At 40.3% G+C, this 25,790-nt stretch overlaps 1 protein-coding gene and 1 pseudogene across 1 annotated transcript in view; one reads left to right on the forward strand and one right to left on the reverse strand.

The window, feature by feature from the left end:
- Positions 1-25,790, forward strand: part of HMG20A (high mobility group 20A) — an 89,835-nt gene that overhangs the window by 19,742 nt on the left and 44,303 nt on the right. The gene's annotated exons all lie outside the window — the stretch shown is intronic.
- LOC142430451 (transmembrane 7 superfamily member 3 pseudogene) lies at positions 16,614-17,744 on the reverse strand (annotated as a pseudogene).

A 25,790-nucleotide genomic window follows, 5' to 3' on the forward strand; every position in this document is an offset into this window, starting at 1 on the left:
CCATACTAATATGTTAGGGAAACAATCAGAAAAAAAGAATGAAAAATCTCAAAGAAAGCATAAGAATTACGTGAGGCACCATCAAAGGGGAGAGTTTATGTATAGTAATTTCAGAACATGAGACAATGAGTGCCCAGAGAAAATTGTTGAAGAGGTCTTGGAACAAAACTTCCTGAAAGATAAGATAGGCTTTTGGAAACTAACCAGCCCCAAACAGGATAGACACCAAAAGAAAATCAGCAAGATGTCATAATTAAACTTTTAAAACCAAAGACAGAGAAATAATTCTAAGGGCAACTCAGAAAACAAAGTTACCTACAAAGGGGAACAAGAAATAAGACTACGCTCTTTATTTCTAGCATAAGCCATGCTAGCAAGAAGGCAATGAGATGACACATATAAAACTCTAAAAGAAAATACAATTGCCTAGTAAGAATCATGATCCTGGCAAAAAGAAATTGAAGGAATTTACAAAACCAAGCCAACCTTGTAAGAAATACTAGAGGGTGTTGTTCTTCAGAGAGAGACCCAACAGTGGCAAACAACAACCTGAAATTAACATACACGATAACAGCACCCAGAAGTCAACTCAGATATAAAAGTAGCCAAAATAAATCTATAGGATTGAAAATAAGGAAACAGAGATGTTAAATTTTTTATGAAAACAATTGCAAAGTAAATACAGGGAACCAGGGTAATTACAGAACTTTTGAATGTAGAGGAACTCAAGCAGATATTGAGAACTTGGGTGAAGGGAAGTACAGAATACAATAAGAGGATGGCAAAGAATGATGGAGGACCCTGGGAGGAGTGCAAATTACATGCAAGAGAAATAAACTGTTAGGTACACAATCCTGTAAATATGGTGATCTACAAAGTGCTGTAAGTGTAGACGGGAGCTCTGGGTTTGGGAGGGAGAGGGAGTATGCACATGTGCATACACACAAACACAGGTATGTCAGAGGATATTTCTACGTGGACAGTTATGTTTGTTGCACCTACACCCGTGGATATGTTGGGAGTATACAAGGAGCAAAATTACACAATTTTCTTTGAATGAGTCTGGGGCTGGGGCATCAAGACCAATGTCTTGGGAGATAATAAGGTCAATTGGAATAACATAACCCACAAAGTGAACATCCTACTTAGGTGAGTAGCATAAAGGGGTCTTCAGAATTCATGAACAGCCATCTAAGGTATAGCTATTGGTTTCTCCCTATTCAGAGGAAAGAATGCAGGAGAGGTAAGTACTGTTATTGCCATAATATGATGACAGTTAAAGACACATGGAGACAATTAGCTCAGTGGACTAAATCAACGGGTCTCAACATGTGGGTCCCGCCCCTTTGGGGTCAAAAGACCCTCTCCAAGGGTTGCCTAATTCATAACAGTAGCAAAATTACAGTTATGAAGTAGCAACGAAAATAATGTTATGGTTGGGGGGTCACCTCGACCTGAGGAACTAAAGGCCACGGCTTTAGGTAGGTTGAACTAGATGGTACCCAGTTACCACGCTCAGATTCTCAGAAAGGGATCATATTAGAAAGTCCTGTGTATGGTGTGAGAAACACGTGGAACAATACTCAAAATCATGAAAACCAGATTTACAGGCAAGGTAGAGACTGGTAGAACCCCCTGAGACTGTGGTCCTTGGTCACTCTTTGGATCTGGAACGGAACACTCCTCTGTGGCTCAATTTTCAACTAAATAAGTTTTTATGGGGCTTAACACTGTTGATGTGGGTGCACCTTAGACCATTTGGGATCAAGGGAGCAGCATTTACCTGAGGACACAATTCAGAAGGGTTAGAAAACAAAGGAAATGGAGAAAGTAGGATGGATGATATTGCACTGAAATTACAGTTGAGTAGATGAATCAATGTATGAATCACTGAAAATAAAACTGGTGATCTGCTCTATAAACCTTTACCCCATACAGAATAAAAAGTGGGGTTGTTTTGTTTGTTTTTTAAGTTTTTATGGCCAAAAATGATATGAAACATTAGGGAGGTGGGTCAGACAGTAATTTTTTTTTTATTTGAAAACTAAATAAACTTCAGGCAGTGAGTTTGTGGTAATGGCAGGGGAACAACTCAGAAAAGTGAGTGAGGATGCTTGCCCAACTCACAGTGACGTGTGCATGTAGAAAAGGTTGAAATGGTATGTTTGTGCTGCCTATATTCTCAGAAACAAATTTTAAAAGATGAAGCTAATGCTGATGCCTGTGAGGTCAAGGTCAGACATACAATAGATTCTGACACCACACACTGTTGAGGCAGTAGTAACCTTTGTTACAAGCATTCACATTTGAGTGCATCCTGGTGAGCTTTGTAACCAGTGGGTGCTAGTTTGCAACAGTGTATCAAAATGTTATTACTATGTTTTCACATTAAAGGTATCTTAATGTATCTGAAAACGTTTCTTCCTTGTTTTTAATGCATAGAAAGATACGGGATACTAAGACACATTTGACACACATTCAAGGTAAAGATAGACAGTGGAATGGAACTTGGTTCTAATCCAGGGACTGCCTGTCTGTCTCTTTGGGGCTCAAACATCTGTTATAGTGTGGCCACACAGCTCAGACCATACTTAGAATTAAGTGGCTATCAAGGAAGTAATAGGGAACAGCTTGGGATCAAGATCAGGAAGCATATGGAAGAAGTCTGGAAGACTTCGTGGAGAGGGCACATCCCTCTTTGCTACAGGACAGCTCGCTCGCTCTGCTGCTTTAGGTTGTGCAGACACACAGCAGTCCTTTTGTCGGTGTGTACCCCTGTCAGTTGTGTTGGTTTCCTCTCACCCCCAACAGGACAGACATACTCTCGTCCCCTCAAGTTAGATAGACCTCTTCTCATTCTCTCAAGACAAGCTCCTCTCAGTCACCTCAGGATAGGCTACCTTTTGGCTGTGTGTATCCCCCCACCCCCCAGTATGCAGGCCTCTCTGCTTTCTGCCTCCGTCAGCAGCCTCTCCACTTCAAACTGGCCCAGCTTCTCCCCAGTGGAGCAGTTTTGTTCAGTTGTCTTAGCTGCACTCCTCGCGGTAGGTTTCTTCTGTCACCACTGACTGTCACGAGACCATTCCATTCTCTCACTATCTTCAGTGTTACAGCCCTTTACCCCTATTACAGATCTAGGATGATCCCTACTTCCCTTGTCTGCTGTCTTTGCCTTTCATTCTTCCTTCTCTTTGTCCACCCAACTCGGGTATAATCAAGTTCCTGATCAGTTCTAAGAGATTGGCTTTCCCACTCACCAAGGTTATGAACTGACCAGACCCCACTCCTTAGGTCAGTCACTTCATGTGCATAAGTATATTGATTAATCCTTTACAAATACATAAAAAGACTAATCCTAAATTAAGCTGTTGACCCCAAGGCCAGTTAAAAAGTATCAAGCCATCAAGTTGTTTAAAATAGGTCAATAACCTGAACAAAAGTAACAAACTTCCTGTGGTAGAAAGCTCGGGAGGGGTGGGGGGTGTTTCCCTCAGAACCAAGGCAAATGGCCACATGGAGGAACTCATTTCTCCACACTCACCCACCCCTCCAGCAGAGTGAGACCCTGGAGTCCTGTTGCTGGAAGAGTGACAGCCAAGCGATTCTGCTGGATCACATGGCATTACTCTGAGTGGGATCGCCTCATTGTCACCCAGAACAACAGAGCTAGTCAAAGAATATAAGGAACACCCAAGTTATTCTATAATAATATGCAAATATGCTATATTATGGTTATAACAGAGGCGGAGGAGGTTTGAGTACAGAATTCAGCCTTATGTAAAAGCAGTCTTATGCTAATTGCCAATTAGGGGCATATTAAATAAACATGATGGGGTGGTTTTTACATTTATTTCTAAAAGAAGAAAAGAGCATCTTTATTTTGCGAAAGACAATGTTAGCTGCTAGTCATTTATTTCCTAGCAAAACAAACAATTTGCAAAGTTCTAATTGGAAGCTTCCTTTTCCCTGGCATTTAATTAAAACTTTTCTCCAGCAGTATATGATATTGAGGCTAGTGTAAAGATTCATTTATTGCACCAGGAAAGAGTTGGGTCAACTGTATCTTTTTAGCTTTAAAGCCTTTAATAATTGTCTTATCTTTTTAAGCAGTTGTGCCTAATAGAACCATTTCTTGCAAAGAGTAGGTATATTGTTTTCTGTCTTTTCCTTCTGTACCTATGTTAGCTTTGATAAAGTACTTTTATTTTCTTTCTTTCTGCAGAGACTTTATAATGTTTATCTAGATAGTAAACATCACACTAAAATGGAAACTTGTTTTTTCTTTGTAGCATAATTACTGCCATGTGCTAAAACAATGCGGATGCATTGGATTGAAATTTATCTCCATTATCCTGTAGATAAATATTACTGCTTCAAGGAACCTAGTTGGAAAGCAAAGGATGAATGTGTAGTTTCCTCATTATGAAATAGAAAACACCTAGCCAGTGGTGAAATGGTGATTTTTTTTTTGTATATACTAAGAATGTTGACTACTGATTCACAGTTTATTAACATCTATTAGATTTGAGTTCAAAGATAAGAAATTCAGAATGCTATTTTCCAGAAAACTGAAAAAAATGGATTTCAGTTAAGTACTATATCATTTTATAAAAACATTTGGGAAGCAATGAGTACTGTATGACTATAAGCATTTTTTTTCTAACTAAAACACAAAACCAAAACGACTGCCTTCGAGCCAATCTTGACTCATAGCAACCCCACAGGACAGAGTAGAACTTCTCCATAGGTTTTCCTGGGCTGTAAATCTTTACAGAAGCAGATTGCCCTATCTTTTTATCAAAGACCAGCTGATGAATTTGAACTGCTGACCTTTAGATTAGCAGCCCAAAGCTTAACTCACTGTGCCAATGGGGTTCCTTTTTTTCTTCATAAATTCACTTTCATAGAGCCCCTTCTGACTCATTGTGACCCTATAGGACAGAATAAACAGGCTCAGTGTGGGTTTCCAAAACTATTTAACTTTTTACAAGAGTAGAAAGCCTCATCTTTCTCCAAAGGAGCAGCTGGTGGTTTCAAACTGCTGACCTTATGGTTAGCAACCCAGGGCCCTAATTTTCATCTTATATTGTTTCTGTCAAATTATACACCCTTAGATGGTAGAAAACATAATGTGCTTAATCTGATGTGTGCAACTCTTAGCTGGGCTTAATGTGTATTGGGTGCTTAATAAGCATAATAAAAATAAGTTGGTAGCTGCAGCTCAGAATTGCCTCAATGGCAGTGAGATGACCTATAATAATAAAATGATTATAGATAAATAAAAATTTTAAAGACAAAAATAATTTGCTGAGTATTTTCCAGCCTATTGTTTTTGAGGCAAACCACATTCACCCCAAACCAATAACCTGTTTTACTACAAAAGTACTGACATGTTTGGGGAGTCAGTAGATAACAGATTGAAGTTTAACTGGCATCATTCGAGCTCGGTTGGTTTAACAGCTTCTCCTGCCTTTTTTCTAATACATGTATCATAGTACCAAAGGGCATTTGCTCTTTAAGTAAGTAGTTTGGAGTTGATTGCAGCAGAAATGCAATTCAGGAAAGAAAGATAGATTCTGTAATTAAAAGGTTTACAGAAGAGACTGATAGCCGGTTACTTTGAAGACCTTAACTATGTGCTTAAATAGGCTACTGTAGAAAATGAACTTCCTAGTTGGAAAATTAGAGTAAGTTCCATCATAAGTAGTCATGTACATTAAACACTAAGTCTTAAAATATTCACTTATTTCATCTCTTTTCTTAATTGTAGAATTTCCTGCATATCAGCTACTTGATATATTTTTATTGTTCTTTACTTAAAACCAAGACCGGCTATATTTTTAAAATGTTATCAGCTTTATTAGCAATTGTGGAACGTGAATTATTTAATAGTGCTCTGCCAACCTTAGTCTTTCTTACTCCCACACAGTGATTGAGTGGCATCATGCAAACATAGATAGTTCGTGGAACTGGGATAGGTGGGGATATGTGTCAAATTGGTCATGCCATGATACCCAGTATTGTGCTGTCCTCTAGTTTGTGATCTTACATAATTGTCCTCCATTATGCGTGTGGTGAATCCTAACATAGGAGACAGGATTAGGTTGTGTTAATGAGACAGGATTAAGGTGGGATGTACTCAAGTCCCCACCCCTGCTTAAGTCTCACCTTTATCTTAACAAAAACCAAACTCACTGGCATCAAGGTGATGCCAATTCATGGTGACCCTGTCCTACAGGGTAGAGCTGCCCCTCTGAGTTTTCAAGACTGTGACACTTTAAAGGAGAGAAAGCCTTCTCGTCCTTCCACAGAGAGGCTGGTGGTTTCAAATAAGTATCGTTTCAATATAAATTTTAAACTGCTTAAATATGTCAAGATTAATTTTTACTACTTCAGAAGTGGCTTAAGGATAGTCATTCACTAATTTGGGATTGAACTTTATTGTTTATATTAGTGACAAGATAATGTGTGCTTGTTGTAAAACTTCAAACAATATGGAGATGTTGGTAGGGTAGGGAGTGAAGAGACCAAAGCTCTCCAGAAAGTAATGGGTAGCTTCTTGAATGATTTTAAACAAGAAATGATATGCATTCGATTGTAATACAGAATGACTCTGGCAGCTAGGTGGAAACAAATTGGAAATAGGAAGTACATTTTAAAGGCTGTTAGATTATTGAAGGCACCATCAATGGAAGCGTGAATAAATAAACTTTGGGCGTACAAAATGGAACACTATACAACATTAAAGAATAATGAATCTGTGAGACACCTCATAATGTGGATGAACCTGGAAGATATTTATGCGGAGTGAAATTTCACTTTGAGTGAGGGAGAAGGCAGTGGACAATAAGAGGGAAGTCAGCCAAAGTGATGGCGGCGAGACAAGACATTGGGAGGTTTGCAAGAGTTATATAGGCAACTGAGGCAAATTTATTCTCCACAAACCCTGTGATATTGGTGATCTACTTATAGATGCTTGGATACACACACAGGCTGAAGAGGTGTGGGAGAGTAGGCCCACATATAGAGAGTTGACAGCATATTTGTATACCTGTATTTATTCTTGCTGAAAATAGATGTAGTAGAGCATAACGGTGGCCCAGTTATGAAAACTTCTTAGACATAATCAAACATAATGCAGGAATGAGTCACTGGGCTTAGAGAATCAGGACCTCCCCATAGTCTTGGGAAACACTGAGGTCAATTAGTCAATTAGTTAATGTGGCTCTTCTAGGTGTAATTCTTGCAAACGCATTCAACTGTATGGATCATAACAAACAGGATAGCTTTGAGAAGAATGGGAATCCCAGAACACTTCATTGTGCTACCGCACAACCTGTACATGAATCAAGAGGCAGTTTGCACAGTCATGAAGGGTGTACATCAGGATTTGATCCTCTTAGCAAACGTATTCCTACATAATTATATACTGAGCAATTGATCAGAGACGCTGGACTTCACGAAGAAGAATGCAACATCAAGATTAGAGGAATGCTTATGTGCCTTCGATGTGCAGGCGACACAGCTTTGCTTGTTGAAAGTGAAGAAGACTGGAAGCACATGTTGGTAAAGATCAAGGATTATAGCCTTAAAAATAATCTACAACAATGTAAAGAAAACCAAAATCCTTCACAACTGGATCTACATGTAACAGCATAATAAATGGAGAAAAGATTGAAGTTGTCAAGGGTTTCATCTTGCCTGGATCCATAATCTATGCTCATGGAAACAGCAGTCAAGAGATCAAACATCACGTTGCATTGGGTCAATCTGCAGCACAAGACCTCGAAATGTTGAAAAGCAAAGATGTGACTTTAAGGTCCAAGGTGCACTTGACCCAAGCCATGATATTTTCAGTCACTTAATATCCATATGGACAAGTTGGACGTTGAATAAGGAAGACCGAAGAAGAATCAATGCATTTGAACTTTGGTGTTGAAGGATATTGAAAGTATCACGGACTGCCAAAAGAGCAAACAAATCTGTCCTGGAAGAAGTACAGCTGAAATGCTGTTTAGAAATAAGGATGGCGAGACTTTGACTCATGTACTTTGGACATGTTATCAAGAGAGACCAGTCCCTGGAAAAGGACATTGTATTTGATAGAGGGCAGTAAAAGAGAGGACAACTCTGGACAAGACAGACTGACACACAGTGGCTGCAACAGTGGGCTCAAACAAAACAATTGTGAGGATCGCACAGGACCAGGCATTGTTTCATTCTGTTGTCACTGTGAGTTGGCACCTAACAATAGCAACAACACCACAATTCCTTTTACCATAGTCCTTTTTGTGGATCAGCGGTTAGGCATCTGGTCCGTCATCTGAAAGGTGAGCAGTTCAAAAACCATCAGCCCCTCTGAAGGAAAAAGATGGGGCTTTCTACTCGTGTAAAGGGTTACAGTCTCAGGAACTCACAGGGGCAGTTCCACTCTGCCTATAGGGCCGCTATGAGGCATCATCGACTGACAGGCAGTGAGTTTGGTTTATACCTGTGGTTATAATACATTTGGAGGAAGCTATCTGCTACACTGATGAACAGGATTAAGGTGGGATTAAGTTTTTACCCTAGTAGAGGGTAGAAACCAAGCCGCCACTGTTTCCTTGGGGGTATGGTCTGCTCATCAAAGCCATTCCTCTGTGTATAAGAGCCATCTGGAAAACACAGAATTCCTAAGACCATCAAAAGAACCACCTGTAGAGCATGCTCAGATGTGGCAGAGGCACCAGAGACTGGCATGGAGACCGTGGTACAGAGCAGAAGACCCCGATGGAGATCAGAGGCCAAGGCAAGGAGGCCATGAGAAAGAACAGAGGAGCTGTGTGGAGATGATGGGACTTTGAAGCACAGCAGTAGATGGGCTTCCTGATCTAAGGAGTTAGAAGTTAAGGGACCACATGGCAGGGAGGATGAGAACTGGAGGGCTACTGCTGAGGAAAGGGTTTTGCTGTGTATCCTTAACTGTGTAACTGATCTTGAATTGTGGTGACATGGTAAATTCTCTAATAAACACCCTTCCGTGCGGGTGTTGTCTGGGAGTTCTGAGAGGCACTGTAATGGATTAGCTAACCCAGAATAGAAGTGGAGGGCTGTGGGAGGAATGGCTGGTGTCAGACTAAGTTAAGTAAAATGAAGGGGGGGTACATGTCTGACCTCTGCCTCCTGGCAACGGGAAAACCAGAGGAGGTCACATCTGCTCCTGCCTCCCTATACCATTTATTCAGCAACTATCTAAGGTGTACCTCTTTGTATTACTTATCTAGAAGAAAGAATGATGAAAATTGAAAGATACATGGAAACATGTATTCAAATGGACTAATGGACCATGCAAACATTAGCCATGACCCTAAGACCAGAAGAACCAGATGGTGCCTGGCTACCACCAGCAGCTGCCCTGAGAATTGTTGCATTAGAAAGTCCTGGACAGTGCGAGACAATTGTGCAACAAAACCCCAACTCATAAAAGTGGCAAGGCTTACTGTGCAGATAGAGCTGTTAGGACCCAAAGCCTGTGACTCCTATCACCCTTCAGGTCTGGAACTGAACACACCCATTTTAAAATAATCAGCCACAGAAGATGAAAAGTCAGCATTTATCTAAGGAGAAAATAAAGAGGGTTAGGAAGACAGGAATGGGAACAGAATGAGGACTTGGGATATGTGATGGCTCATTAAAGGTACTGCAGTGGATGAGTGGAAACAAAATCTGCATGATTTTGATCTGCTCTGTAAATCACCTAATTCACAGTAAAAAATTCAATTAAAGAAAAAGAAGCATCAGGGAAAGAAAAAATAAAAGCTTTAACTGAGACAGCAGTAATGAGAATGGAGAAAAAGTACAGAATCTTCTGGGCTTGCTTGCATGGGGCAGGAAGGGCCAAGGAAGAGTTGAAGTTGCATGTTTTTAACCTATGTGATAAGTAGAGGACCTTCAACCGACTTAAGGAAGATAGGAGATGAAACGGATTTCGGAGCCAAGAGGATGGGTTTTTATATATGTTAAGTTCAGGTTGCCTATGGCATGCATATCTTAACCTTTTTGAGGTACAGACCTGGAAGTTAAAAAGGCAGATGTGAAAGTCATAGTATATAGTTTTTGAGACATTGACACTGAGAGAGACCACTAGAAAATTGACGATGAAAAGGGCTAAAAGCTAAAGAAATGGGTTAAAAAGATGTGGGAGAAACAAGAAAATTAGTATATAGGCAGCAATGGGAGAAGACTTTGAAGAACGTCATTTATACTATTAAATGCCAACTAAAAACTAAATACAGTGAAGCTTAAAAAGTGTACATTGAATTTAACAGTTTTGAAACTGCTAGTATTTTTTTAATTTAAATCATTTTATTGGGGGCTCGTACAGTTCTTATAACAATCCATGCATACATCCATTATAACAAACATATTTGTACATATGTTACTATCATTTTCTCTTTTTTTAATTAAAAGATCATCTTATTGGGGGCTCTTAAAACTCGTTACAATCCATACATCGATTGCATCATGCATGTTTATACATATACTGCCTTCATTCTTTTCTAGACATTTACTTTCTATTGCCCCTTGGTATCAGCTCCTCTTTTTATCCTTCCCTCCTCCCCCTACCCTCATGGTTCCTTGATAGATTGTAAATTATTATATTTATATCTCACACCAATGCTGTCTCCCTTCCCCTGTGTTTTCTGTTGTTCTTCCACCTGGAGAGGGGCGTATGGTTGTGTGTCAATCATTGGGATTGGTTCTCCCCTTCTCTCCCTCCCTTCCCCTTCCCCTTCTGATATCACCACTCCCCCTCCTGTTCTTTATTCCGTGTGTCCTGAGCGCCCATTGCTAGCTTTACCTGTGTACGTGCTCTGGTCAAGTCTGAATTGAGAAGCAGCACTGGAGTCATGATGGTGGGGGTGAGGAAGCTCAAGGGACCAGAGGACTATTGAACTACGAGTATGTTTTACAACAGTCAACAGAGTGAGTTAGAGATGGTAACCCTGTCATGGGTTTTGAAAGTAAATGATTACGTTTACATTTGGAATCAAGATATATAACTTTAATAATAATATAGATTATACATAATTTTAAGATAATTCTGTTCTGGTTATTGTTCAAATCTGTGCACTTTAGAGAAAAATAACAAGTGCATGAAGTTTTTGGGGTTTTTTTATATGTATGTATGGATGGCTGGATATTGATATATACACCATGAAGGAATATAACAGCTAATTAGTCCACACAGCATTACAGATGACTCAGTTTAACTCATTTCCATGGAAGTTAAGGTACTGGAAGTCCTTCAACTCACAAGGGCCGGTGGGTCCAAGGTCAAGGAAGCAGACAGCTGAGTCTTCCATAGAACACTGCAGGCGAGGTTTTAATAATAAAAGGGCAATTAGATATGAAACAGTATTGAGCACAGTTATTATTTAGCTTTTAAAACACAAGGCCTGAATACTACTGGAACATGCATGCATCATCTTGAGTGTGAGAAAATCTGCTTTTATTATTCTCTCTCTAGAACTTTGACTCTGTAGAAACTTTTGAATGTCTTAAAGTAAACAATTCCATGAATTCTTCAGTTGGTTCCTTGAGGGTAGGGAAATATTTTTCTGTTTGCTCATGAAGCCCATAATGATTCACTGCATAAGGCAAAATCAGTTCCCAGTGTAATAGTGAAAATGATCTCCCCCGATTTCACCTACCGGTGTATGAGAAATACCCTTCTCATCATCACAGTCTAAACTGTGATGGTAAATACCATAGTAAGCATTCTCCACTTCCAAGTGAACTAGGAATGTTTCATGGCGAGTTCAGGTATTACAATGTGTTAAGCATGAGAGATTTCCCTTCCTTCTCTCATAAGCATATAGATGCAGCCAGCTATGTTCTGTAATTATTGACATACATTTAAAATTCTTATTTGGGATAAAAATCTGAAAGCTGGTTACCTGCTCAGAAGGACAGTTTAGAATGCCTTGTTAAGAGTACAGTTCATTTGTGAAGAGGCAAATGAAAGAAATGTGGACTTAGAACAAAAATCTAAAGTTCTAGAATTTTTAGAGCTGAAAAGAATCTCACCCGTCATCAAGTTTAAGTCTTTGGATAATTGGGGCGATATGATATGGTTCTGTATACGTGCCCTCAAACATAGCATAAGAACTCAAAGATGAGAACTCTTTGGGGACAACTTTGGCTTCATTGTAAGAGGAGTCTAGTGGTCAGGAAGGACTGTTAGAAATGGAGTAGGCATTCTCAAGAGAGACATCAAATTGGGGGCTGAGCCTTATATATGCATTGAATCCAGGGATTTCTGTGAAGCCTTCTAGTCCTGAAATTTTTGTATAAACCAATCCTTTAACTTGTTTTTTAACTAATAGCTATGACTAAATAGATAATGTGATATTGAACCATAAAAGTTTCAGTCAGGATAGCAACAAACTATCCCAAAATCTCACTTGCTCCTTCCTTCCTTCCTTCCTTCCTTCCTTCCTTCCTTCCTTCCTTCCTTCCTTCCTTTCTTTTTTCCTCTCGCTCATGCAACATGCTTAGTGTGGTTTAGCAGAGGCCTATGCTCCTTGTGGTCACTTATGCCAGCGGGCTGACAGAAACTCCATCTTAATAAATGTTTCCATGATTGCTACAATAGAAGGAAGAAGACATATAACATTACCTAGGAACTCAACGCTTCTGCCCAAAAGAATCACTTGCAACCCACTTTCGTTGAGCAAATGAGTGAGATGGGCCAGGCCTAATTTCAGGCAGTAAGGAAGTGGAAGCCTATTATGCTCCTGTAGCTCCTGTGAGCAGCTGAAATGACAAAGTAAACGTGAGCAAGTTACTTAACCACTTTGCCTGTTGGTTTGCTGACTATAAAGTAGGGGCTAATGATGGCCCTGGTGGCATATTGGGTGTCATTGACTGCTGATGTCATGGTCAGCCATTCCTCAGGAAGAAGAAGAGGCTTTCTACGCCTTTAAAGAGTGTGTTAGTCTGGGTAGACTCGAGAAACAAATCTGTAGGCACTCGTATTTGTATACGAGAGCGTTCTATATAAAGGGTAATTGTACATTAAGAAAACATTCCAACCCAGTCCAGATCAAGTCTATAAGTCCTATATTGGCCCATATGTCTGATACCAATTTATAAAGTCCTTTTCAGACTCACAAAACACATGCAATGATGCCGAATGTAGGACAATCAAAGCACAGCCCAGTGGATAGAAAGTCTTTGGATCCAGTGGCATTGTAAGCATCTCGGCACTGGCAGATGTTTCTGTGTGGCTTCTCCGGCTTCAGAGATCTGGTTGCATCAGGGTAGGTCCATGTGGCCAGCTGAAGGCACTAGAGTAGTTCCGTGTGTCTTGTCAGCTTCAATGTCTCCCAGGGAGTTAACCAAGAGCAAAGGGTCTACCGTCTCCAAGCAGGAAAAACCAGTTTTCCCCAGAATTCTCAGGGAAAAGCCATGCCCACAGAGACCTCATTGGCTGTGACCTGATTGATAGAATAGACTCCACCTCTTCACTCTTAATCCTCTCGAGTTCCAAATTGACACCAGTTTCAGAAGCCTACAGAAGTAGTGCTACCCTGTCCTATTGGCTTTCTATGACTGAGTATTGACTCAGTGGAAGTGAGTTTGAGTGCATTAATGATATGTATCTACTTCATTTGGCAGTTGTGAAAGTTAAGTGGGATCATATTTATAAACTCTTATGATAGTGCCTAACCAGTGACCGTAATGGTGTTTCTAATGTTGACCCCTGGGTGTCAGAGTAGAATTGTGCTCTGGAGGATTTTCAGTGACTAGTTTATTGAAAGTAGTTTGACAAACCTTCTTCCAAGGTGCCACCGAGTAGATTTGAACCTCCAACTTTTCCACTAACCCACTGTACCACTAACCCTGAAAGATTTTTAAGATAGTACCTAACCACTTTAGTAGAAATGCAGCAAAAGTTTGCTGCTATTGTTGCTTTCATTATTTTTGTTAAGCCTCTGTTGTGGGTTGAATAGTGTCTCAAAAGAAAAAAATCATGTCCACCTAGAACAGTGGTTCTCAACCTTCCTAATGCCACTACCCTTTAATACAGTTTCTCATGTTGTGGTGACCCTCCACCAATAAATTATTGTCGTTGTTACTTCACTAATGTAATTTTACGACTGTTATGAATTGGGCTACTCCTGTGAAAGGATCGTTCTATCCCTAAAGGGATCATGACCCACAGGTTGAGAACAGCTGACTTAGAACCTCAAAATGTGACCTTGCTTAGAAATAGAGTCTTTGCCAATGGAATTAGTTAAGATGAAGTCATAGTGGTTTATACAGTGGGCCCTAAATCCAGGGATGATTATTCTTACAAGTAGAAAATGGACACACAGCGAAGAAAGCCAGGTGAAGATGAAATCCAAGGCTGAAGTGATAAATAACTACAAGCCAAGAAGCTCCAAAGATTGCCAGATGGTGAAAAAAGATTTTGGTGTCGGCTATCAAAAGATACAGTGTCTGGGGTCTTAAAGACTTTAAAGAAGCAGCCCTCTTGCTCAGAAGCAACAAAGTCCACTTGGAAGTAGCACGCCAGTCTGTGTGATCATGAGGTGTCAAAGAATCAGGTATCAGGCATCCAAGAACAAAAAATCATATGATTGAGAATGAGGAGCAGTGTGGGGACCCAAAGCCCATCTGAAGAAAACTGGACATCCCCTTATAGACGGGTCACAGGGAAGAGATGAGCCAGTCAGGGTGCAGATAGCAATGATGAAACATACAACTTTCCTCTAGTTCTTAAATGCTTCCCTCCCTCTCCGCCTCCCCCCCACCCCCACTATCATGATCCCAATTCTACCTTACAAATCCAGCTAGACCAGAAGATATACACTGGTACAGATAGGAACTGGAAACACAGGAAATCCAAGGCAGATGATCCTTTCAGGACCAGTAGTAATAGTGGCGATACCGGGAGGCTGGAGGGAAGGTGAAGTAAAAATGGGGAACCGATTACAAGAATCTACATATAACCCCTTCCCTGGGGAACGGACCACAGAAAAGTTGGTGGAAGAAAACGTTGGACAGTGTAAGACATGACCAAAAAATGATAATTTATAAATTATCAAGGATTTATCAGGGAGGGAGGGGGGGGAATGACCAGATACCAAGGGCTCAAGAAGAAATCAAATGTTTTCAGAATGATGATGGCAACAAATGTACAAATGTGCTTGATACGATGGATGGATGGATGGATGGATGGATGGATGGATGGATGGATGGATGGATGGTGATGAGTTGTACGAACCCCCAATAAAATGATTTTTTTAATTCCATACAACTTTGTTCAAATGTACAATAGATTAGAAGCAAAGATTCCTATAGTGAATTATAGAAAACATTTTCCTTGTAAGTTTAAGTGTTAGTAAGGTTGGATTATAAAATAAATAATAAACATCTTGATATAATCTTTTGAAGCAAAAATTACTTTTATATTTTTCATTTTGTTTCATCTTCCTAAAAAACTTTTCAAAAGCAAAGATTGGAGATTTTCCAGTAACCTGAAATTTCAAAATTTTATTTTACTTTGAAACAGGCCCACACCACAACACAGCAGCAGCAGCATTTAAATCGTTAACTCACAAAATGCAGGCAGCAGCCACATAACATCTGGTCTGGTATCCAGTCCCAGAATCTCTGAGCTGTGACAAATTCATTACATTTAAATCAAATCACCTCCTCTCCAAGTGTAGACAGGTGAGAAAGATGTTTGAAGAACTATGAAAAGAAATACCAGAGTTCTGTAGGAGAATCATGTTGTCTCTGATGCACCTTAATATAGCTGTTTAATGGAATGAGCTAGTCAAAATTTTGACCTAATATAATTGCAAAATTTCCTAAAAGATAATTTCTCAAGCCTTGTGAAATAATAGTTCCGTATCACCATCTTTTTAACCATCAGTCTCTCATTCATTCTCTCCCTCTAACTCCCCGAATTTTCTTATGCTGCAATAGAGAGACCGTAATCTAGTGCAAAGCACTAATGGGAAAATTCCACTATGTTTTCATTCCATTTCCTCACAGACCTTTGGAAGCCTCTTCATATATAAGCCTGCTCTTTCATTAGACTCACAGTCTTGATTTCTGAAGCCGTCTGGGTGTAGCACCACATGGGAGGCAGTGCTCGATTGTCCTTCAAGATCACAAAGTGAAGGCCCTCGGCAGCGACAGCAGGAGAGGCGTCCTCGCTCCAGCTGCCTGTTCTTCCTGGATAACTCTCCGATGTGGCCTCAGGCCAGCGAGCTGCTCTCTCAGTGAAGGGATGTGGTGACTAGGGTCCAGGATGTTCCTCGGGGACAGCACTGGAGAGACAGTGCAGGTATAGTGCCCAGTCTGACCCCACACAGACCGAAGTGAAACACGAAGGGGGCACACAAAGCAGAAGGGGAGCAAAGCAGTGAAGTCCCTGAGGAACCCTGAAAACCGACTTCAGAAGCAGTAGGCAGGAAGTGGCACTACACCAAATAAGATTGGAAAACAATCAGAAGGGTCAGCAGATATGCCTGGGACTATAGGCTTTTTTCTTTTTCTCGTGTCTGTCCATATAAGATAGGCAGGATAACCAAACCCAAGGAGTAAATAACAGGTCAGCAGCTCTGGGGGGACATGGGAGAGGAGAATGTCACCCAAAATACTACCTCATCACATGAGATCTTCACATTTCCCAGTGGAGTGAAGACTGTCACCGATGAGATGAGAAAGCCCAGCATTAGTCCAGCACAAAGTCATGCAGAACATGAGGATTCCGAATCGCCACCATGCAACCAGGAAAATTCCACCAACACTAACAGTTATGTTGGTTAGAATCAGACAAACATCATATTTAATAGGTGTCAGTCTTGTAAGCAGGATATAAAAGAATAATCCCATGAGGATGAAACCTATGAAGACCAATTCTGTTTTCCAGAGTCTGTGTCCAAATAAACCGATGAAGAGACTCCGCAGGACAAAAAAAAAGTAAAGAACACTTTGGTAGAAACACTTCTAAGAGAAGAACAATTAGCCTCGGTTTCCTAAAGCTGCAAGCATGTGCGTGAACTGGAACATAAGCAGCAGGTGTATTTAGACATTATATGTTACTCCTTGTACCCAGAGAGAGGAGGAGGATCCATCACCTTGATAGCTCTGGCCTTCACCTGAGATCGTCCTCTGCGTGTGTTTCAGCACACCTGCTCAGCGAGGTCCTCCTCAGGCAGGAAATCCTGTAAGACATCCTACCACAACCTCCACCTAGAGTCCTGGCCCATCTCAAGGTCTCATGGAGGTGCTGCGCCTCTTGCACAGCCTACGTTTGCTGGGGTAAATTTGATCATTTCAAATTCTATATGACTGCCGCCAGGGATAGGATCTCTTTCAGAATAGGAGAGTGGAATAGTTATATTTGGGACGGGCTCCGCGTCTGCAGATTCTAAGTACCACGCTCTGGTCTAAGGATGAAAACGAGCCCGACATCAGTACCTGTTCCTGAGGGCCTAGGAAGGAGAGTCTTAGGAAGACATGTCTATTCTGATACTGCAAGTGTATTTGGAAAATTCTAGGATTGATGGAAATAGGATGCAAAATAGCTTCCTCTGGGAAGGACCTGCTGAGCTTGATGTAAATTTTCCCATAGAAAATTCAAGAATGTCCTCACTGGAGTTCCCCACAAGCTCAGCTCCTCCAGCCACCCCAGATCCGAAGGCAGACATTACAAGATCCATGGGCCAAAAGAGCTCCATAACGGCCCTGGCAGGGCAGTCAAACTAGGCTGTCCAAGAGAGGCGTGAGAGATCGCTTCCAGGGCCGGCATCCTGGTCTGCAATACGCGGAGGCTCTCCCTCCAGGAGTTATCACCTATTAGACTAGAGGCGCAGTCCACATGCCTGCTGGCTCCACAGTCACCGGGGCGCCAGCAAAACACCTTTCCATGAACTTTTTTGACGTTCCCTTGTATTAGGTGTGAGGTATGTTACAGACTCGATAGCAGTGAGCCTAGTTTTTTTGTTTTATCAAGAACTGAAACAACTTATTTGTCCTGGCAGTGGCATGAAAATGCACATTTATCAAAAAAAGAAAAACACATTTATCAACCTAAAATGTGTTAAACTTTTCAAAATTAAACCTTTTAAGGAAATTCCAAACCATATTTTATACTCAATCTTAGTCTTTGGTCCTGTAACTAAATGGGGATTTAGTATAATAATTGCAGTGTAATTGTTATTTTCTTTGGGAAGTTACAGGATACAAATTTAGTTAACCATATATTTCTGGGCAGTAATAAGAATTTCTCACTGTAAAGATCTCTTGCTACAAGAGGAGAGGGAGTGAGGAATTCCCAACACTTCTCTTGCCTTCAATATCATAATTTGTCAAAATCTGCAAGGAAGAGGAATCTAATCTGTGCTACAGTTTTGTACTCATGAATATATTTTGAGCAAACACTGATACTCTAAAATTTAACGCAGAATTTGAAATGTTTTTGTTATAAAATAAGAGACTTATAAACTTACCTGTTTACTTTCCCTGAAAGGCATATCACCCTCCTCTGCCCTTTGGATTTAATCCCAATGAGAGTGAAATTATTACTAGAAATTATCTCCCAAGTCTCTGTTCATTAGTGAGCTAGAAACTTCTCTTCTTGAGTCTCTAGAGCAGCAGTTCTCAACCTGTGGGTTGTGACTTCCTTGGGGTCGAACAACCCTTTCACAGGGGTCAGCCAATTCATAACAGCAGCAAAATTACAGTGATGAAAATAACTTTATGGTTGGGGGGTCACCACAACATGAAGAACTGTATTAAAGGGTCGTGGTTGAGAACCACTGCTCCAGAGAAAGGCTGAGGAGAGACTGGTCAAAGGGGATTTTAGCTGTGTGTAGTCATCTAATTTTTTTACACTCATCTAATGAGACCTTTGGACGAAAAGCACAGACTGAAAGTCGAGCACTGAAGGCTTGCTGTGAGTTAGAAGTAGCCCAATGGCAGTGTGTTCGGTTTTCGGTTTGGTAATGTAATTGAGCACTTTGATGTCTTTCCTGCTCATTTTATTTTCTTATATATCTGTTCTTTTAATACAGTGATAATCTCTAGAATACACTTTCTCATAAATAGTCCATTAAAGACTAACAAAAATAGCTTTCACAATCTTTTATACTTTGCAAAGCACTTTTCATGTATCACAATATAGCTTTTACATATGATGATTTTGAAAGCAGATGATCTACTTTGTACTATGATGTATTTCTGTTTTCTGTTTGAATGGTTAGATTGCGTGTATAACCGTACGTGCTACCTAGGCACATAAACTCATTTAATACAGAAAGAACAAAGCAAACCATTCTTCAGCTCTTTTGTCCCAGGACCTAGTCTTGCTTTAACTCAACTTAGCAAGGACATGAAGATAAGCAGGCAACTGTGAAATAACAACTGTTATAAGGTTTACCAAATACACTAAGCACCAAGAATCTTGAGGAGACCTGATTTGTTTTGGTTACCATTGTTAGAGGTATGGCTAATAAGGTTTTAAACGTTATTTGTTGTTTTTGACCACAAAGGAAACATAAAATCAGTAGTTTATAAAACAGGAAATGTGTGTCTAACCATTCTATCTGAATTGCCCTAGTAAGGTGGTAATCCTTGAAGCCTCCATGTATAAGATCTGAAGACCTGTCTGTCATAGTGGGTGCTTCTTGGAAACTTGTCATGAAGTGGAAGAATTCTAACCTTGTGGAAATGGCATTGCTCTCCAAAGTGATCTATTGATACAGTGCAATCTCACTCCAAGATCCAACACATATCTTAATTGAAGTGGAAAAACTAATCACTTTTATGTAGAAAAGAAAGAGGCCCTGAATAACAAAGAAATAGAGCAGTAGAACAAAGTAGGAGGCCTTCTCCGTCCCAATCTGAAAGCACACTATTTAGCACAGTAATCAAAAGATAGTGCTTATTCCCCACAGCAGTGTTCCTCATTCTTCTCACCAACAAGGACAGGTTTGCTAGAGTAGCAGTGGGAATTGTAGCCACCTTACAGGCCTTCTGACTTCTTTTTGTTTCTAAATCTTTAATAATAATAAAAAATCCTTTAAAACACACTCGTTTTTCTTCAGTGGCTAATGTAAAAAAATTACATAGTAATGATTAAATTTCCCAGACCCTCAGTTCTCTAGGGAATGTACAGTATACATTTATGGATAAACTTGAGTTTTTCAGCACATTTTTTATGCTGTTTTTGTGGTAAAATTGGGTGTCTCAGCTGATATTGAGGCCGGTTTATGCTCAAGTATATGCAGTATGTTGAAAAAGAAAAATTCTGTTTTTAAAATTTTATCTTTTAATTCTATTGTTTTCACAAGCCTTTGTAATCTCCTCATACTTCAACTACCCTGATCTAGATGTTCCTTACTAAGTCAGTATTTTCTGGTGTTTTTCAGATCTTGACTGCATCTGTGACTTTATTATGATAATTAGCAGTTACTTTAGCTAATCATCCTGCCCATCCAATTCATGTGTATTTCTTTCCAGCTTTTTATCATATTTGAGGATAAGTTAAACACTATTGATGCTAGGGTTTCCGGTTCATAATGCACACAGATTTATTCCAAGCAAAACATGTTGGAACATGTCCCTGTGTTCATTGGATGACTGCAGACAAATTCTTTCAGTAATGCACTTGTTTGAGTCGCATTAGGGTGCCTTCTAAAACAAATAGCCCAATTAAAACAATGGCTTCCTGGGGGGCCAGCCCCAATCCCCACTACTAAGTGGACACCTGCCCCTCCCCCCAGAAGAATTTATTTCAAAGGATGACATTGAATCTGCAGCTCCGGGAGAGGGACATGTCTGATCAGAGCAGATGAAAGGGGAGGAGGAGAGAGTGGAGCACATTCCTAGCCCACCAGGCCGTGAGGACAATGTTCCCAGTTAGAGCAGCCAGTCCACAGAAAGGACCACATGGCTGGCCCCACTATGGGACATGACACCCCTCATTGACCCGTGGTCCTACGGGGGACAACACCTGAGACAGTGTGGGAATTGCACCCGATCTGATCCTACCACACTGAGGCAAAACACTAAAGGGTTGCGGCAGAGCCATGGGGGAACAAAGCGGCAAGGTCCCCAGGGAGTGCTGAAGGCGGACTTTGGAGCCAGGGTGCTGTGCCCCAACAGACTGGACTGGAAAACACTCCTAAAGGCCAACAAACAGTCCTTGAACTGAAAAACAAAAACTGGCTTCTGAGAAAGGCTTTTTTAAAAATCATTTTATTGGGGGCTCATACACCTCTTATCACAATCCATCCATCCATCCATCCATTGTGTCAAGCACATTTATACATCTGTTGTCATCACCATTCTCAAAACATTTGCTTTCTGCTTGAGCCCTTTGTATCAGCTCCTCATTTTACCCCTTAATCCCCATGCCCCCTCCCTCTTGAACTCTTGATAGTTTATAAGTTATTATTAGTTTGTCATGTCTTACACTGTCCAACGTCTCCCTTCACCCACTTTTCTGTTGTCCATCCCCCAGGGAGGAGCTTATATGTAGATCCTTGTAATTAGTTCCCCCTAGAAAGATGTCTCAAGAAAATAGAAAATTGCTTTGGTGAAAAAAACGACCAATAAAGTTGCACCAGTCTATTTCATCACAACAATACGCCTGCTCATTCTCAGAGTAGCAAGGGCTGCCCTTTGAGCATTGACTTGGGAAAACTTATGCCACCAACCCTACAGCCCTACAGACATCTTTTTGGTTCCAAAGTACAAACAACCTATAAAAGGAGAATAATGTGAATTCCTCAAAAATGACATTTTGGGTAAGTCCAAGAGCCCAGAATTCTTCATAGAAGGGTCAGAGAGAGAAAAACACTGCCTTCTGAAGTATATATACCTTCTGCAAGTGTATAGAAAATATGCTGAGAAAACGATAGCTGTACATATTTTGTTTAATAAAGGTTTCTATGACTTTGTAGCAATACTCTTTTTTTTTTAATCATTCTATTATGGGCTTATACAACTCTTACCACAATCCACACATACATCAATTGTGTAAAGCACATTTGTACATTCATTGCCCTCATCATTCTCAAAACATTTGCTCTCCACTTAAGCCCCTGCTATCAGCTCCTCATTTTTCCCCACCCCTGCCCTGTGTCCTCCTACCCATTTCTTTTTAATTTCCCCCCCCCCCCCACTCCTTTTTAGACGGCTACCACATGTATCCCTGCATTTGGTCTGACCCCTGCCATACTACCTGGTCCTTCATCCCAGGAATCTTTGTGTACAGTAGCTTTTTCCCTATGTTCCTTTTGCATTTTTTTAAAACTTATCTCAGCGAATTCATGTTGTACTTGCCCTTTTGTGCTTGGCTTACTGCGCTTAGCATGATTCCCTCCCATTCTTTCCATGCAGTGATGTGCTTCATACATTCATCACTGCTTTTTAGCGATGCGTAGTACTCCATGGTATTTAAGTACCACAGTTTTTTAATCCACTCATCGGTTGATGGAAATTTGGGTTGTTTCCAACTCCTTGCAATTCTGAACTGTGCCTCAATGAACATTGGAGCACAGATGTCTGGCCGTGGTTTGTTTCTTGCCTCTTCTGGTATATGCCCAGTAGGGGAATTGCTGGGTCGTATGGTAGCTCGATTTCCATCTGTTTTAGATATCACCAGATCAATTTCCATAGTGGCTGTACATACTTACAGGTCCACCAGCAGTGGATGAGAGTTCCTATCTCCCCACAGCCCCTCCAACACTTGTTGCTTTCTGATTTTTTTAATTGAGCTACCTTTGAGGGTGTTAGGTGGTACCTCATTGTTGTTTTAATTTGCATTTCGCTTATGGCTAAATTTCAGGAACATTTTCTCATATGTTTATTGGCCATTCAGATTTCTACCCTGTGAGACTTCTGTTCAGGTCCTTTGCCCACCTCCTCAGTGGGCAATTGGTTTCTTTTTTTTCTTTTTCTTTTTGGAAGCTAGCAGAGCATTGTAGAGTTTAGTAATAAGACCTTTGTCTGATGTGTCATTGCTAAAGATGTTTTCCCAGTCTGTGGACTCTCTTATTACTCTCTTGGTGAATTCTTTCAATGTGCACAGGTGTTTTATCTTCAGTATATCCCATTTGTCAATTTGTGCCTCCTCTGTGTTTGTGTTCTTCCCTATTTCTGATAGCCTATGTATTCCCTGTGCCAAAGTTCTCAAGTTGGTCCCAGTTCCCTCATTGGTGGCCCTAATAGTTTGGGATTTAACTTAAAGGTCTGTGATCCACCTTGAGTTTATTCTTGTGCATGGGGTGAGATAAGGCTCTTGCTTCATTTTTTTGCAGGTAAATATCTATTCTAGCACCACTTGTTAAAAGAGGGCATCTGCTTCCCATTTGATATTTTTGGGGCCCTTTTCAAAGATCAGTTGTCTGTATATTGATGATTTTATTTCTGGGTTTTCAGTTATTTTCCATTGATCTGAGTATCTGTCATTGTACCAATACCATGAAGTTTTGACAACTGTGGCTGTATAGTATGTGCTTAAAGTCAGGTAAAGCCAGCCCTCCCACTGTATCCTTCTTAAAGAATTCTCTGCTAATTCTGGGATTCTTTCCTCTCCATGTGAAGTTGGTAATCAGTTTTTCCTTTTCTTTGAAGAAAGATAGGGTAATTGTATCACGATTGCATTAAACTTATATAGTGCCTGAGGCGGAACTGACATCTTGTCTCAATATATTGAGTCTTCCAATCCACGAACATGGGATATTCTTCCATTTGTGCAGCTCGCTCTTGGTTTCTTGTAATAGTGTTCTGTAGTTTTCCCCACTCTGCCAACTCCTCTATTGCTTCCAGTACTCCCTTTGTGGAGCTTTTGGGATTTTCCGTATATAAAATCATATCATCTGCAAATAACGATAGTTTCACCTCTTCCTTCTCCAGATGGATACCTTTGATGTCTTTCCTTTGCCTTATGCTGTTAGCTAAATCCTCCAGTACGATCTTAAATATGAGCGAGGACAAGGGACATTCTTGTCTGGTCCCCTTTTTCAGTGGAATTGTGTTAGTCTTTTCTCCATTGACTACCACGTTGGCTGTTGGCTGTTGGTTTGTCAGCTATAGCCTGTATTGTCTTGAGGAAATTTCCTACCATTCCTTTCTTCTCAAGTGCCTTAAACAGGAATTGGTGTTGGATGTTGTTGAATACTTTTTCTGCATCTATCGATATTATCGTGGTTATTAAAGTTTTTCATGTCAGTGTGGCAAATGATACTAATGGTTTTTTGTATGTTGAACCATCCCTGCATCCCTGGTATGAATCCCACTTGGTCATGGTGAATTATTTGTTTTATATACTTTTGTATTCTGTTGGCTAGTATTTTGTTAAGGATTTTTGCATTGATGTTCATTGGGGAGATTGTTCTGTAGTTCTCAATTCTTGTGGGAGCCTTGCCTGGTTTTGGTATCAGAGTTATACTAGCTACTAGCTTCATAGAAGGAGTTCAGGAGTTTGCCATCTTTTTCTATGTTCTGGAAGAGTTTGTGTAGGATTGATGTTAGTTCTTCCCTAAATGCTTGGTAGAATTCTCACCATCTGGTCCAGGGGATTTTTTTTGTTGGTAATCCCTTGATAACCTTATCTGTTTCTTCTATTGCTATGGGTCTGTTGAGATTCTTGACGTCCTTTGGGGATAGTGTAGGGAGCGGTTGTTTTTCCAAGAATTTTTCCATGTCTTCCAAGTTGTTGAATTCATTGGAATACAATCCTTCGTAGTACTCTGTAGTTATCCTTTTGATTTCATTTGGGTCTGTTATAATGTCCCCTCTTTTATCCCCCATTCTTGGTATTGAAATTTGTTCCCTCCTTTCTTTGGTTAGGTTTGCCAGTGGTCTGTCAATTCTGTTTATCCTTTCAAAGAACCAACTTTTAGCAGCATTAATTTTTTTTCCATAGTTTTTTAATTTTCCCTCTCCTGAATCTCAGACCTGATTTTCATTATTTCTTTTCTTGTGCTGTTAGTGGGATTTTCCTGCTGACTGCTCTAGTTGTAAATTTTGTGCCAGCATATCAATCATGAGTCTCTTTGCCTTTTGCAGGTGCGCATGTATTATTTTGAAACTTCCACTGATAAGTGCCTTTGCTGTGTCCCATAAATTTTGGTACGTTGTATTCTCATTCTCTCTGGTTTCTAGAAATTTCCTAATTTCATTTCTGATCTGTACCAGTATGCACTCCTTTTGCAATAGAGAGTTATTTATCCTCTAATTGTTTGCTCTTATTATGGTACAGTGGTCAGAGAGAGAGATCTGTATATCAATGTGCTTACATTTATGTATATTCACCATATGCCCCACCATGTGGTCTGTCTTCGAATATGTGCCATGCGGGCTTGAAAATAATGTGAATTAATTTGTATTTTGATGAAAAACTAAATGTCTATCAGGGCAAATTGTCTAATTGTATTATTTAGATCTCTAGCCTTCTTGTTGAGATTCTTTTCCTGTCATCTATCTTTCTCAGAGAGCACGGTTTATAGAAGTCACCCACTATAATTATTGAGGCTGCAATTTCTTTTTTTCATCTTTTGGAGTGTTTGGTTGACATGTTCAGCAGGTCTCTCATTGGGGGAATATTTGTTTACAATGCTTAGTGGTTCTTAGTTTCCCATTCCCGTGAGCAGTATGTAGTGTCCTTCCTTATCTCTTTATATGGTTTTTACTTTGAGGTCACTTTTATCGGAGATCAGGATTGCAACCCCTGCTTTTTTTTTAATGGCTGTTGACTTGGTATACCTTTCTCCAGC

Source organism: Tenrec ecaudatus, chromosome 17, assembly GCF_050624435.1.
Source record: "Tenrec ecaudatus isolate mTenEca1 chromosome 17, mTenEca1.hap1, whole genome shotgun sequence".
Lineage (NCBI taxonomy): Eukaryota > Metazoa > Chordata > Mammalia > Afrosoricida > Tenrecidae > Tenrec > Tenrec ecaudatus.